The 15568-nt window shown below is 38.3% G+C and overlaps 3 pseudogenes; 1 reads left to right on the plus strand and 2 right to left on the minus strand.

The window, feature by feature from the left end:
• Nucleotides 1–935: 935 nt before the first annotated feature.
• Nucleotides 936–2970, minus strand: LOC126584667 (probable carboxylesterase 12; annotated as a pseudogene).
• Nucleotides 2971–4262: 1292 nt separating this feature from the next.
• Nucleotides 4263–8485, plus strand: LOC126584666 (aspartate aminotransferase, cytoplasmic isozyme 1-like; annotated as a pseudogene).
• Nucleotides 8486–10276: 1791 nt separating this feature from the next.
• LOC126584665 (probable carboxylesterase 12) lies at nt 10277–11478 on the minus strand (annotated as a pseudogene).
• Between the last annotated feature and the right edge of the window lie 4090 nt (nt 11479–15568).

Below are 15568 nucleotides of genomic sequence, written 5' to 3' on the forward strand. Positions count from 1 at the left end.
CAAAACTGAATATTTGGCAAGGGAAGGAGTTAATGTTTTCTTAGGGTGAGAGGGTTTCGCGTAGAGTGTTGATTTGTGTGTTGAGTTGAAGGTTCTTTTTTCGTTGTGAAGCCTCTTCCATTTTATAGGCCATGTGGTTTGCTGAGGCATAATTTTGATAGGACTTAGCCTCCTCGGCATTTCCCCTGAGTACCAACCTTTTCTTCCTTAGTTGAAACTTAACACACATCTAGTCTCAGATTTTCCATTCAAGCAAGGACTCTGAACCTAGTCTTTTCTTAACTTAATTTCTTCTTATTTGATAACCATGAATTTTGATCACAGCCCCAAACTTATCAGAATCGATTCCCAATCCTTAACAGTTTAATTCCATGTAGGACTCACCCAAACCCTGCTCAAATTTAATCCCTCAACTGTCCTTCAATCATAAGGACTTGGCTAGGCTATCGTTGTCTTGGACTAGAACACCTTGAACCAACCAAACCGATGCTGGGATAAATACCAGGCCTTCCATTGCGCTTTACTTGCTCTTGACCCAAACTTGTATTTTAGGCCGAAACACTAGTAGGTGAATTTTCTTTTGAAAACAAACCTACCCTCCCTAAGAATACTAATAACACACCTAAGCATCCAAAAATTAGGCATACAATGGATTTGCATTGTTGATTTTGCAGAAAAGAAAAATTGTTCATATTTTAAGATCACAATTTATAATCTATGATGCATGGACACGGGAGAAGACCAACGTATCCCGTATTTGATACGCGGGAATACGGATACGCATGGCGATACGTGCAGATACGCAATCGATACGTATCTGAGTCAACAGATACGTTGTTGACTAATGAGATACGCGTATCTTACTGTTGAGATACGAGTATCCTACCTTTTGGATAAGTTTTAAATTTTAATCAGAGGATAATCACAAAAAAAAATTCAAGATAATTACTCTTAATCCGCACAGAATTGTGATAGTTGACAGTTGATTGAGATTAGCTGAACCGAAACGATTCTGTGACCAAAAATCGAAACGATTTTGTGTATAAAATTCAGATCTACCTGTTTTTCCTCACTCGAACATCAGAACCGTCTTCGGCAACTGCTTCTGTCTTCTCCGTTTGCTACTGCTGCATCATATCTTATGCATCTGCTGGCGAGAGCTGGTAACTGGGTTTCGGATTCCATGCTTTCTTGAAGCTTTCTTTTTCTTTTTGTTAGATTTACTGATTACAGTCCCTTTTGCTTTTCTAAAACCAAACGAAAAGCTTCTTTTGTTTTTCTGTTTTTGCATATTATAATAATATTATTGTTAGTGGTTTAGAATGATTTAGATTATAATATATTTATATATGTTTTATATTGCTTTGTTGATCTCTTAACATAAATTTGACTTGTAACCTCTTATACGACTACTTTGGATTGATTCTTAACATTTACATGTTGATAATTTAGGAAAAAAGCTAGTACGAGAATGAGGGACTCTTTCTTTTTTATATTTTTAGTCATTTGGATGTTCTTTTTAGTTTTTCAAGTTTGAAGACTAATTTAGTTGTTTAGTGGATTATCTTTTTAAATGTTTGAAGTTTATTGAAATAAATTTGAACTTGAATAGTATAATTGAATGCTTATTTTATAATATTTACATATATTTATTTATTTATATTATTTTTAATTGCCGTATCCTTGCCATATCGTGTCTTCATTTTTAGAAATTTAGCGTATCCCAGTATCATGTCATATTCCCGTATCCGTGTCCGTGTCCATGCATCACAGTTTATAATCCACGAAACATAAATAAACCTAGTAAAATATAGGAAAAAAGTAAAAATTCTTGCACCAATGGAAAGTAAACCATACCAACCTGCCATAAAGGCAATGGTCAGATTACCTAGTACACTTTTCTAATTCAAGAAATATGCAATCTTTTTCTCCTTGGCCACAGCATTCTCAGAACTTGGCTTAAACAAATGCAAAACATGCTCCTCCCCCTTTGCTTCCACCACTTCCACAACCCCACTCCACCCACTCTTTCTCAGTATCTCACCATAATACCACCCCCCATCTCTCAACCCACCTTTCTCTGCAACAAAAACCAGCAATTATTCTCTTATACGTGCAGGCGTGGACAGCTCCTCCGCCCCAACTGGCTCTGTCCCCCAGAAATATGGATGGATCAAAACAACCCCAATCAGCTTAGCACCACCAACCAAGCCCTCAGAGCCTACTCTCAATCCCATCTGGTATGCTATATTAGCCCCAGCACTGTCGCCGGCCGAGAAAACACGATGAAAATCCGCAAGGAGGTTTAACCAATCTTCTGAACCGTTTCCATAGACATGGGAATCTGTAGAAATATATATTCAGAGAAAGAGCACAGCAAACATGAAGCAGTAATATTGGTGGAAGTCTTACTTTGCCATTACTCATAATCAGGTATAAATATACAAGTTTACAGAGAGTCCTAAAGGGATTGTGCATCTCCCAATACAAATCCTAACGGGATTACAAATCTCTAAGATAAAGTGATAATATACAGAAGATAATAATGGGGATTATGACAAGGGTATAGACTTGGAGGACTCTTTACTAACAGAAGCAACCCATTTGACAGCAGCCCACCAATCATCGTAGGCAGCCGGCAGAGGGTACTCGGGGTGAAGCCGGTAATTAACAGAGACTGCGACAACATTGGATGCGGAGGCCAAGGAGTTGAGGTAGTTGTGATACATGGGGGAGGAGGAACTTTCGATGCAGAAGCCTCCGCCGTGGAAGTAAACGAGAATAGGGAGTTTGGTGGTGGCGGTGGCTTTGGTTGGAAGGTAGAGCCTGGCGGATACGGGTGGTTCTTGTGAGATAACGACGATGTGTTGATGGAATAACTGTGGATGTGCCTCAGGATCTCTCGACTCGACCATCTTTGTATAATTTGATCATCGGAGAAAAATCGTGGGCTAATTCTTCGTCGCTCATGTTTTTTATTCAAGGAACAGGTGCAGGGTGAAAGAGGACGGAGAGTATGTAAGAGTTAAACAAAGGCTTTATAGTACAAGACTCCAACACACACAGAGTCCTGTCTCAACTAGGAACTACACCCAAATATCAAGAGATCTAACTAACTGATAATAAAAACTCTCTCCTCTAGTGAGAGCCTTTCTCACCGGCAGTGTGAGTGTCTCCGTTTTTTATTTTCTGTGTCGCCGCCAGCTCTTGCCATGGCAAGGCCGATGACAATCCCTTGATTTTCCTTTGTCTTGTTCTTTTTCTTTCTCCAACGGTTGTTTGTAATAACCTCAGCCCCGTTTCCTTCCACATCTTCCCACAATCTCATCTTCCTGGTACTTTGTTTGCCTCTATTTTCATCATCCTGAGCATCTGTTTTCATCATCCTGAGCCTCAAATCTACTTCACCTATTTCATCCATATCATTCAGTCATTTCCCCTATACCTTCATCATCACTTGGCTCCATTTTCTTTGCACCAATCCTAATTTCGATTCTGCTAGTTTCATCGCGATTTATCGCTGTTCCATGGGAGGGTGTGTAGAGCTTTGGCTCGAGTGTTCGCACCACCACCTTTGTTGGCCCTTGTAGGTTCTTCCCATTGTTTTCGCTTGTTGGCGCTGTCGTTCGTGGGATCTCTCCCGCGCGCTTCCTTGTTCTATGGCGGCGATCGTTTTGGTGGTTTGTGGAGGATGGAGCGACTTTCTTCTTCCTCAACTCTAGGGCTCGAGATGGTGTGATGGTAGGTCCTTGTGGCAAAGATGGCTTCGATTTGTTGGGAAGTTTCAGCAGCAGGAGGAGCTGCTACATTAATTGTCCTGATTTAGGGTTTCTTTTGTTGTGTGGTGTGTTTGTGTTGGGTCCCAAGGCTCACTTTGGGCTTTGTAATGTGTGTTTTAAGAGTTCATTTTTTTCTTTTGTTCTTAGTGTGTATTTGGACCATTCTTGTGTTTTGTTTCTTTGTGGGTAATATACCTCCCTTTCTTAAAAAAAAAAAAAAAAAAAAAACACTAACTGATAATTACATGAGAAAATATCGTATCATAACTAACAATTTTTCTAATATGCACTAGAGTTTTAGATCGTGGATTCTAGATAGTTTTGTGGACACAAAACGAGCAACTTTTTGCCTAATCAAATCTTGATGAAAATTTATGAATTTATACTTGTTTGGAAGCTTGAAGAACCATCTTTCCAACGATGTAAAGTTTGTTAAAAACCAAGTTCCGAAGTGAGAGAAATCATGAGTTAAAACAGTAAGGCCCCGTTTGGGATTGAGGTGATTTTAAAAAAAGCCACTGTGAAAAAAAGCTGAGGGTCATTTTTATGTTTGGTAAACTGAAAAAAAAAGGGCTTATTTTGGAAGCTGCTGTGAGAATAAGCTGAAAATCAAAGGAAAAGCTGAAGCTGCTATTTGCTGCTTTGAAAAAAAGCCAGTTTTTTCAAAGCACACGGAGCTACAGTGCTCCTTTAATGAAAAGACACACTATCATCCTGCTTTTTTTTCCAAAAGCACTTTCACAAAAAAGTTTACCAAACACTCTACTGGTTTTATTTCACAGCCGCTTATTCTCACAGCACAGCCGCTTATTCTCACAGCAACTTTTTTTCAAAGCACAGCAATACCAAACCAGCCCTAAGTATGTGCAGAAAAAAGGCACCAGAGTTTTTCACGGGTTTAAAGAAGCCTTTTTGAACATGGTTTTGACCCGTCAAATCTCAATCAAAATCTATGGGTAAATACTCGATTTAAAGCTTATGATTCCCTCTTTAATTCTACTGGAAAATACTTTGAAAAGAAGCTCTGTAGTGAAAGAAAACAGGGACGAAAAAAGGGACTACGAAACTGAAAGTTCTGAAATCTGCACCTACAAAATTATGAACACTTTGAAACTTATATCTTTTGGTTTTCCAGAGCTTATAACAGGATGATAAAAATATGAAATAGGTACTGAAAGGGTTTGTTTTCAGATCAAAATAGAGAATATAAACATGGTAAATCAAATTGAAAAGAATTACTCAAGACACGCAAAAGTTAGAATGATCTCACCCTTAAGCCTTCCTCTATAAACTTAAACCTCTTTCTTTCTTCTTCAGGGTTCTCACTCAAATTGTCTCTATAAATTGAACGAATACTTGCCATGAAGATTCTTTTCTTGCTGTGAAGCTTCTGCTATTTTATAGGCAATGTCTTAAGGATGAGTAGGTTTGCCGAGGCAGAGTGCTGATAGGACTTAGGTGCAGTTTGGGATTGAGGTGCTTAAAAAAAAAGCTAGGATGAAAACAAGTTGGTAGGGGTTTTGGTGTTTGGTAAACTTTCAAAAACAGCTTTCTTTCAAAGTTGGGGGTGAAAAAAAGCCCAAAACCTGAAGGAGTCCTGAAGCTGCAAATAGCAGCTTCCAAAAACAGCTTATTTTAGAAAACACGGGTGAACAGTGGACGTTTAATGAATTTTTCAATAACCCAAAATTACCCTCCTTTCCCTCTCGCCTTCAGCTCTCGCATACCTGAACCCAGACCACTCACTCGTTCTCTTGTTCTCTCGTTCCAAAAACCAGTGATCTCTCTCGTTCTCTCGTTCTCCAGGTTTCTCCAGGTTCCCTTTGTAAGCTGCTCTCGTAAAAATTTGTTATTTATTTGTTTGGATTTTTCAATTTGGGGATGGGTGTTAGGAAAAACAACTGGGGATGGAGGGTATGTGCGCACGCCTCACTCAAAAAAAGCGAAATTAGAAAAAGAAAAAAAAATAAAAAACAAAGAGAGAGAGAGAGATAACTATTAAGAAATAAGAATCTCACGCAAATGCTGAGAGGAGAGGGAGAGGGAGCAAAAGGGGAGGTTTGGCGAAAAGGGTAGCAGAGAAAGTGACTGGAATGGTTGCAAATCTGTGATTTTTTTTAATTGTTGGTTGTTTTTTGTTGGTGAGATCTTAGGGTTTTGATTTGGTAGAGTGGGAGTGGGTGATTTTTGTGATTTGGGGAAGTGGGTAATGGTGGGTTTGTTGTTAGGGTGAGATTTGTGAGCTGGGATTTGGTAATCTGAGTGAGTTGGGGTGGGTTTGGGGGGTTTCTGGGATGGTTTGTTTGGGGGTGAGATACCATTTGGATCTAAGACTTGTAAAAAGCAAGTGAGAGAAATGGAGGGAAAGGTTGGGAATTCAGTTTGTCTCTGGTTGATCTTGGTAGCTCATCCACTATGGATGACAATGGTGCTTGTTAATTGTTGAATTGGCTGCTGATTATATGTTTGTATTGACATTGAATTTACATGTTGCTACTTCAGTTGACTGGTTTGATCAATTCCCCGCTGATACTTTTTTGTTGTTGTTGTATTGCCTCACCTGCCTTTGCAATTAAAAAGGTAAAACCATACTTTTACTTGTATATATGCATATTGATTTTCTCCTGAAAGTTGGAAAATTAATCATGTTTTCTTTATGATGGTATATATTTGTACGTAGTCGTATATAGTGTACCTGGGATCACTTATATATATTTGTACGTAGTCGTATTTGTAGTTGGGATCACATACAAATACAACTGGCAAAAGTGTAATCCTCACTATAAAAAATGGAGAGTTTCTGAATTGTCCTGCAAACTTGGTTTGGTAGTTGTCTAACAGATCACCATTATAGTGAGGATTACACTTTTGCCAAATGTGTCTATTATGGTCTGTGTGTGTTGTTGGTTTACTGCGAACAAATTTGTCTATCTTAAATGGTGATGGCCAAGCTTAGATTGCATCTTTTTCCTCAACCCGAGCACCCAGTAAGTATATGTCATTGTTGTAGCTACTACAGTATATCTTAAATGGTGATTTGAATGTCTATCTGTATTTTGATTGTTCGTGCGTAAAATCCTTTTCGGTTTTCGAACCGAGGTGAGTCTGTTTTGGACCAAATTTAACATGATTACAAAGCTTTAGTATGTATTGTTAGCGAAATGTATGTTCTCTAATGTATGGGACTCGAGTGTGCCGACTCAAGCTGATGTTTGTTTCATTGTCAAAATTATGCACGTCTTCGTAACTGAAGGATTTTTATTTCAAAGGTAGTGGCACTAGTTTTGTTATCATCGTTTGCGAATTTGTTAATTTCTTAACCGCCTTTGTGTTTATGGAATGACAGGAGGGAAAACCACTTGTTCTGAATGTGGTGAGAAAAGCCGAACAGCTGCTCGCTAATGACATGTAAGCTATATCGTTGTCAGTAAATTGATTTTGCTATTAATTTAAGAAGCTAACATTATTGACGTTAAATGGCAGCAGGCCTTATAACGTGTCTATTCCTCATTATGCTTTAATACTCTTTTCATTTCGTTAACATGCCTCTTAGAAGACCTCAGTTCTGCCCCCGCCGGAGCAATTGTACTTCTCCATGTATGTGCTCATAACCCCACCGGTGTTGATCCAACTCTTGAGCAGTGGGAGCAGATCAGACAGCTCGTGAGATCAAGAGAAATTACCTTTCTTCGACGGTGCTTATCAGGTAGACCACGTGTAGAGTTCCAATTTCTCTACACTCCAGTTTCTTCTTTTTGTTTAACATCATGTTATTCCAACTTCTCATGATGAACTGTTTTCTTGTATTTGTAGGGTTTTGCTAGTGGAAGTTTGGATGGAGATACACAGTCTGTTCGTAGGTTTGCTGCTGATGGTGGAGAGTGCCTTATTGCTCAAAGTTATGCAAAACACATGGGTCTGTATGGCGAACGTGTTGGAGCCCTAAGCATTGTAAGACTCATTCCATAAATTTCAGTTGCGAGTTACCTTATTTGGTTGCATCCCACTAAAATTTAATACGAAAAAACTCCATACTTGCCATACATCTTAAATTGTTCTTGATTATATTGGTTGTTGAAAATTCTACTTGAACATAGGTCTGCAAGAATGCTGATGTTGCAAGCAAGGTTGAAAGCCAACTGAAGCTTGTGATCAGGCCCCACCCATTCATGGTGCATCTATTGTAGCGACCATCCTCAAGGATAGGTACTCTTTGAATCTTGTTCATATATGTGCAAAATGACAATAATTGACTTGATGTATCATCAGCTAGTTATTGAACTCCGACCCAGAAATAGTTTTTCCTTCCCTATTTGATTTCTAATCATCTTATCACTTAATTCTTCTGTGGTCAGGGATTTGTTCAATGAGTGGACAATTGAGTTGAAGGAAATGGCTGATCGTATCATCAGCATATGTCTTCAACTTTTTGAATCCTTGCATGCCAAGGATTAGCATGGCGGGTCTGAGCTCAAAGACCGTCCCTCATCTTACGGAGGCAATACATGCAGCTGTTACTCGCGCTGCCTAGTCATATGTTTAGAAGGCAACATTTTCTTCTTGTGAGCCGACTCCAATGTTGGACTCTTCCCTTTCTACAGTTTTGTTGTAATAATTGTTTTACCTTATTAGATGAGGTTAAAGATTTCTCCGACTAAAGATAAAATGAAGAAAATCTAGAGGATTTTTGAGTTTTGTTTTCGACCTTCCCCATGTTACAATTATATGATGCACTCATGTCAAACTTTTCGTTCATTAGAAATATTCATGCCAAATTAAAAGTTTTTGGATCTTCAAATACATCTCTTTCGTATGCCATTGTTTCATAATTTTTGGAACTTTTTGGGTTTCAATAGTCCGGGAAGACGTAGAGCGGTTTTGAAAAATGAATGGTGAAGATTGGTTCTAATATTGTTTCTAAGAAATTAAACGGTGAAAATTGTTTGTAAAGCTGGACTGTTTTTGAAAATTGTTTGAATAGCAACAAGTTTGATAAATGCATCTAATTAGACTACTTTCAAGTACATTAACAATATTGTACTAATGAATCCTAGCTATTCAGTCTAAAATATTTCAATTGAAGTAGTTTGTCATACTAATTAATATTTAAGATAAAGTTTATAAATATTTTTCTTCTAAAAATAAAGTATATTTAGTAATTCACTTTTATTTGTTAAGAAAACTAAATTATTAGTATTATACCCTTTTTTGTCATTTCACACAGTCACAGCTGTTTTACATAAAAGTTTACCAAACACTATCGTACAACTTTTTTTTCTAAAAGCACTTTTACAAAAAAGTTTACCAAACACTATGCTGCTTTATTTCACAGCCGCTTATTCTCACAGCAGCTTTTTTCAAAGCACAGCAATACCAAACCAGCCCTTAGCCTCCTCGACATTTTCCCTGAAAACCAACCTATTTTTCCTTAGCTGAAACTTAACCCTCATCTAGTCTCGGCTTTTCCATTCAAACCAGGACTCTGAACCTAGTCTTTTCTAAACTTAATTCTGAGTAATGCTATTCATACCATATTTTTGTACCACATTTTCATACCATCTTAGATGACATTTGATGTAGACAACCACGTCATTTGAATTAATCAGATTTAAATTTAGTTCATTATTTAATAAACTAATAATTAAGAAAAACTAGTTAATTAAATGATGATTGTGGTATACGAGGAATCTTTCCCTTTCCTTTCCTTGAGTTTTGCAAATTTTTCAAATGATATGGTTGTCATCAAATGATGTGGTTGTCCACATCAAATGCCACCTAAGGTGATATAGAAATACGGTATAAAAACATGGTATGAATAGCATTACTCCTTAATTCCTTCTTATCTGGTTAAGCATAAATTTTGACCACAGCCCCAAACTTATCAGAATCAATTGCCAATCCTTAGTAGTTTTATTCCATGTAGAACTCAGCCAAACCCTGCTCAAATGTAATGTCTCCACGGTCCTTTAGGTACCGTTTGGTACGTGGAACGGGACGGGACGGAACGGGATGAGCCGTTCCGTCCCACGTTTGGTGCGCCTAAAAACTGTGGAACGGGTTGTCCTATGGGACGAAATTTGGCTGATTTTTCGTTCCACCTCTTCCCCCTGGAACGACCCGTTCCACATCCGTGGAACACAAATTTATAACATTTTATGACAAAATTTCTCCTTATCTTTTTCAATATTTACATCATCTATTCCGTCCCGTCCCGTCCCATCCTGTTCCGTCCAGTCCCGTCCCATTCCGTCCTGTCTACGTACCAAACAGTACCTGTGATAAGGAATCAGCTAGGCCATCGTTGTCTTGGACTAGAACCCCTTGAACTTGCCGAACCAATGCTGGGCTAAATACCGTGCCTTCCACAGTACTATACTTGCTCTTGGCCCAAACTTTTATTTTAGGCCCAAACAGTAGTAGATGAATGTGTTTTTTTGAAAACAGACCTACCCTCCCTAAGAATATAATAACACGCCTAAGCTTCCAAAAATTAGGCATATGATGAATTTGCATTGTCGATTTTGTTGAAAAGAAAACTTGTTCATATTTTAACATCACAATTGATAATCCACGAAACATAAATAAACCTAGTAAAAGATAGGAATAAAGTAAAAATTCTTACACCAATGGAAAGTAAACCACACCAACCTGCCATAGAGGCAATGGTCAGATTACCTAGTACACTATTCTAATTCAAGAAAGACGCAATCTTTTTCTCCATGGCCACAGCATTCTCAGAACTTGGCTTAAACAAATGGAAAACATGCTCCTCCCCCTTTTCTTCCGCCACCTCCACAACCCCACTCCACCCACTCTTTCTCAGTATCTCACCATAATACCACCCCCTATCTCTCAACCCATCTTTCTCTCACACCCCATTTCCCCAAACTTCGGATCTTTACCAGGGTTGAAAAGTCAGATCCACTGCTCAACGGGTAAGCAAATTGCCACAAGGCAGCAAAGTACTCTCATTTAAGTGCAGGCGTGGACAGCTCCTCCGCCCCAACTGGCTGTCCCCCAGAAATATGGATAGATCAAAACAACCCCAATCAGCTTAGCACCACCAACCATGCCCTCAGAACCTACTCTCAATCCCATCTGGTGAGCTATATTAGCCCCAGCACTGTCGCCGGCGAAGAAAACACGATGAAAATCCGCATGGAGGTTTAACCAATCTTCTGAGCCGTTTCCATCGAAATGGGAAGCAACCCATTTGACAGAAGCCCACGAATCATCGTAAGCAGCCGGCAGAGGGTGCTCGGGGGCAAGCCGGTAATTAACAGAGACTGCAACAACATTGGCACCGGAGACTAAGGAGTTGAGGTAGTTGTGATACGTGGGGGAGGAGGAGCCTTCAATGCAGAAGCCGCCACCGTGGAAGTAAACAAGAAGAGGGAGTTTGGTTGTGGCGGTGGCTTTGGTTGGAAGGCAGAGCCTGGCGGATACTGGTGGTTCTTGTGAGATCACGACGTCTTTGGATTGGACACCGGTTTGGGGATGTGTTGATGGAGGAACTGTGGATGTGCCTAAAGATCTCTCGACTCGACCATCTTTGTATACTTTGATAATCGGAGAAAAATAGTGGGCTAATTCTTCGTCGCTCATGTTTTGGATTCAAGGAAGAGGTGCGGGGTGAGAGAACGGAGAGTATGTAGGAGTTAAACTAAGGCTTTACAGTTAAAAAAGACTCCCCAACAAAAACAAACCAGAGTCCTATCTCAACTAGGAACAGATACTTACATGAGAATATATATCATATAATAACTAACAGTTTTTCTAATATGAGTTTTAGATCGTTGGATTCCTTAGACTTTTTGACCAAGCTATAAAGAGAAAGATATTGCTTATTCAGTGTATAGTATTGTAGATAGCCATTTAAACTTTTAATGTTACAGTTGAATAGTATTTTTTTCTTGTGATATATATACATCAGATTAAGGTTGAATTTATATGGATATGAGTTTTCACTTATGCATTAAAGCAGGGTTGAATAACTACTTAGTAATACGTTTTAGTGATATTGTTTTTCACTTGTAAGTGAGGTTTTAGGTTGGATTCTTGCCAATAATGAATATACATCATATTATTGCTAACCCATTATAAGGCTAAGCCTACCATAATATCGATTGTTTGAAAGAAAAAAAACAACAGGGTTGAACGGTGTTTTAAGGGGAATCTAAATTTTTTAAGGCTTAAAAAAATCCCTTTTTACATTATAATCTTAATAGTTATTAAAACCTAATTTAGATCCTTTTTAATACTCAGTGCCAGTGCTACATCACACTATGGCTTAGTTCTATTCCATTAATAAACCATTCAAAATTCAAAAAAATTAAACTTTGTTTAAGCCGTAAGACGAATCCCAATAAGGTAAATTACATTTACTAATATGTCGTGACCTATATTTAGGGATTATTGTGTGTATTCCTCCCTACGTAGTGGTTTTATTTATAGTAAATAAGAGGAGAGGATTAACTTGTCCTACAAGTAAATACAATCCTATAGGTAAAATATGACTAGACTAATAGACAATCTAGAAATCAAATTTATCTAGGATTTACACAATCACAATTAAAGAGCAGTGGTGTTATTCCTACCCAAATGTCTTATCTCCCCACCCACTTTTTAATGAAATTTTTAATTATAAGTTTGCTCATTTGTAAAATGACTGATAAAAACCTTAAAAGATAGCTCTCTGTTCACAAACTATTTATCTATCCTTAAACCCTTACCCAAAAAAATTCCAGTGCTACTCAACTTGAAATCGTTCTGATTCCACACTATTTTCCAAGGTTTTAAAAAACGCTAAGCGCTAGTCGGGCGGCGGGCTGGCGCCTAGTGCCTAGGCGGCTAGGTGGGGTCTAGGCTGGCGCCTAGTGCCTAGGTGGCTAGGTGGGGTCTAGGCAGGCGCCTAGGCGGCCTAGACGGATTTAGGTAAATTTCTTGTATATCTTGTAAATAAGTGCATATTGACACTTACAAAAAATTAAACTTGTATGAAATTCATTGATAAGATAATAAAAGAATAATAAAATGCAAAAAGAGTATCCAACAAGTCCAAAATTTAAAAACACATTAAGCATATATGCCATAGAACCATAGTGAGGAGTATTGTAGGATGACGTATGTACAATAAGTTCATAATTTAAAAAGAAAAGTATATATGTATGAAAATATGTAAGAATTTAGGCTCTTTTTGTTAGTTTTGCATCATTTTGTAAGTCTATAAATAAAATGCAAGTTGGGCCATGTATTCCTTGTACATTTGAGTAGAAATGTCGTCCATTTATAGATGGGCTTAATGGACCCTAACAAAATACCCAAAGTCATCCAATACATTTATTATCCTATTAGAATAAAAAAACCAAAGACACTAGTTTTTAGGCATCCCGATTCCAATCATTGAGTCACTTTCAAAAGAAAAAACCCTAAGATGCTCATCAAAAACCATTGCCGCCGTCTACTTATCACCATATCTGCAATTGCAGATTCTTTCTTTCTCTCTCTCTCTCTCTCTCTCTCTCTCTCTGTCTCTCAGACCATCGTCACACTGAGAGGAGACATCGAGACGCACATCGCCCAGATTTCCCAGTGTCCGCCTACTTCTAGGTAGGCTATCATATTTTCCCAGGCCGCCCAGATCTTCCAGCTTCCGTATATCCTGCCTAGCGACCGTTTAGCCCACCTAGGCGTTCGACTTATGCCACCTAATAACTTTGCCAATTTAGTAAACGATTTCGAGATAATCGTGGCGGAGCACCGCCATCTAGCACCTAGGCGCCGCCTAGGCCGTGTTTTAGAACACTGCTATTTTCTACATTTTCTGAAAATTACTTATCATGAAAATCTTGAAGATGAAGACGAACCCAAAAACCAAGTAACCAGAGTTTGCTTCTTCTCTTCTTTCTTCAGCTACTCTCCAGTTCAAATTTAATGTTTTTTTTTTTTTGGTTGGATGTTTCAACAATGGATATCAGCATGAATTGATATGTAATTTGAACTTGTTGCTTATGTATAGATGCTAATATTTACACAAATGTGGAAGAAGAACTGAGGAAGGGTATTCTATAAAGGGAGTTTGACCATAGAAAAAAAAAATGGTACAAAGTCTGTCACTGAGCTCTCTTAAATTATTTCTTACCGGTGCAATAATTATAGAGACAAGCTCGGAGCAAAGCGAGAGTGCTAATGAGGATATTTTATGAATAAAAGTGGGTGAGGAAAGAGCATTTTAATTTTTTTAACTTTTTATTGTGGGTGAGATTATAATGTAGGTGGAGAAATACGACAATGGGTGGGTCTAGTAGTTCTCTTAAAGAATATCCATAACACTCTTTCGTGAGTGTGTAAATACTTAAGTAGATTTGTCATCAGGTGAAGTTGAGAAAATTGACTCGTCGGCATTGATCTGGTAAAACCCAATATATAGCAGAAACTGATAGTTAAAGGAAAAAGTGAGTTTATGCAAAGCCAATTTAAACGACTACGGGACGTACACAAGGGTATGACCAACCCAGGATGGGTGCCTTATTAAAACTTCATCAGGTAGCAAAAACTCAAAGGGAAAAATACTCCTAGCCGCTCAAAAATTTTACGTATACTAATTCCTTGAACAAGCTTCTGGAAAGTAGTCTTTGACAAAGATTTGGTAGAGAGGTCGGCCAAGTTGTATTAGGAACAGATTTGTTTGACTTCAATCTTCTGATGTTCTTGTTTCTGATGAGAGAAAAATGACTTTGGTGCAGTGTGTTTGGTGTTGTCTCCTTTGATGTATCATTTCTTTAGTTGTTTGATACATGCTATGCTATCTTCATAGATCGTTGTAGAGACATCAACGACGAATTAAAATTTGCAGGTGCTTCAAATATGTTCCATTATTGCTCTCAACCAAAATTACTCCTAATTGGCTTGATGTAAGGCGATAATTTCAGCATGGTTCGAAGAAGTTGCAACTAAGGTATGTTTGGTTGCCTTTCAACATCTAGCGGTGCCTCCAACGATAAAAATGTAAGCAATTTAAGAATGTGTCTTGTGCTTGTCAAATAAGTAACATGTGTCAGCATAACCAATAAGGTTTGAATCAAGCCGAGAATTGAGGTGGGTTGCGACGTGCTTGTCTTTAACACCTATCCAGTGTCTGCATGTGGGCGCACAGTTGTATCTTGCCAAAATATTGACAACAAAGGAGATGTCCATTTTAGTGACTAAGCTAAGTACAATAAAGCAGCAATCGCACTTAGGTATGGAAATTCAGGCTCCAAAACCTCATCCTTATCCTCTTTAAAAGGGAAGTGATCTTGTTTTGCATCTAGCTATCGGATGACCGTATGAGTACTGGAAGGCTTGGTTTACCCTTATTAAAACAATGCAATACCTTTTGGGAGTAGTTCAGTTAATAAACAAGAATTCCATCGAAACAGATGCTCAATCTCCAGGCTGAGATAGTATCGAGTTTTCTCAAGATCTTTCATCTCAAATTCGTCTTCAGGTGCACAACAGTTTTCTCAAACTCTTCAAGAGTGCCAATGAGATTCATTTCATCGACATAAATAGTAACAATTGCAAATATGGAATGTGACTTCTTAATAAACACGCATGTGCATAGTAAGTCCTTCTAGAACTTTCATAAGCTACATAACCAGTTTTTCTGAAACTACCAAATTGATAAGGTAGCAAAACGTAATGAAGTTCATTACGGGAGAGTAAGTTTCCTCATAATCAATCCTAGGCGTTGAGGGAAGTCTTGCGCTACAAGGCATGCCTTATATCCCACTATTTCATTATTCTCA

This window comes from Malus sylvestris, chromosome 10, assembly GCF_916048215.2.
Source record: "Malus sylvestris chromosome 10, drMalSylv7.2, whole genome shotgun sequence".
NCBI lineage: Eukaryota > Viridiplantae > Streptophyta > Magnoliopsida > Rosales > Rosaceae > Malus > Malus sylvestris.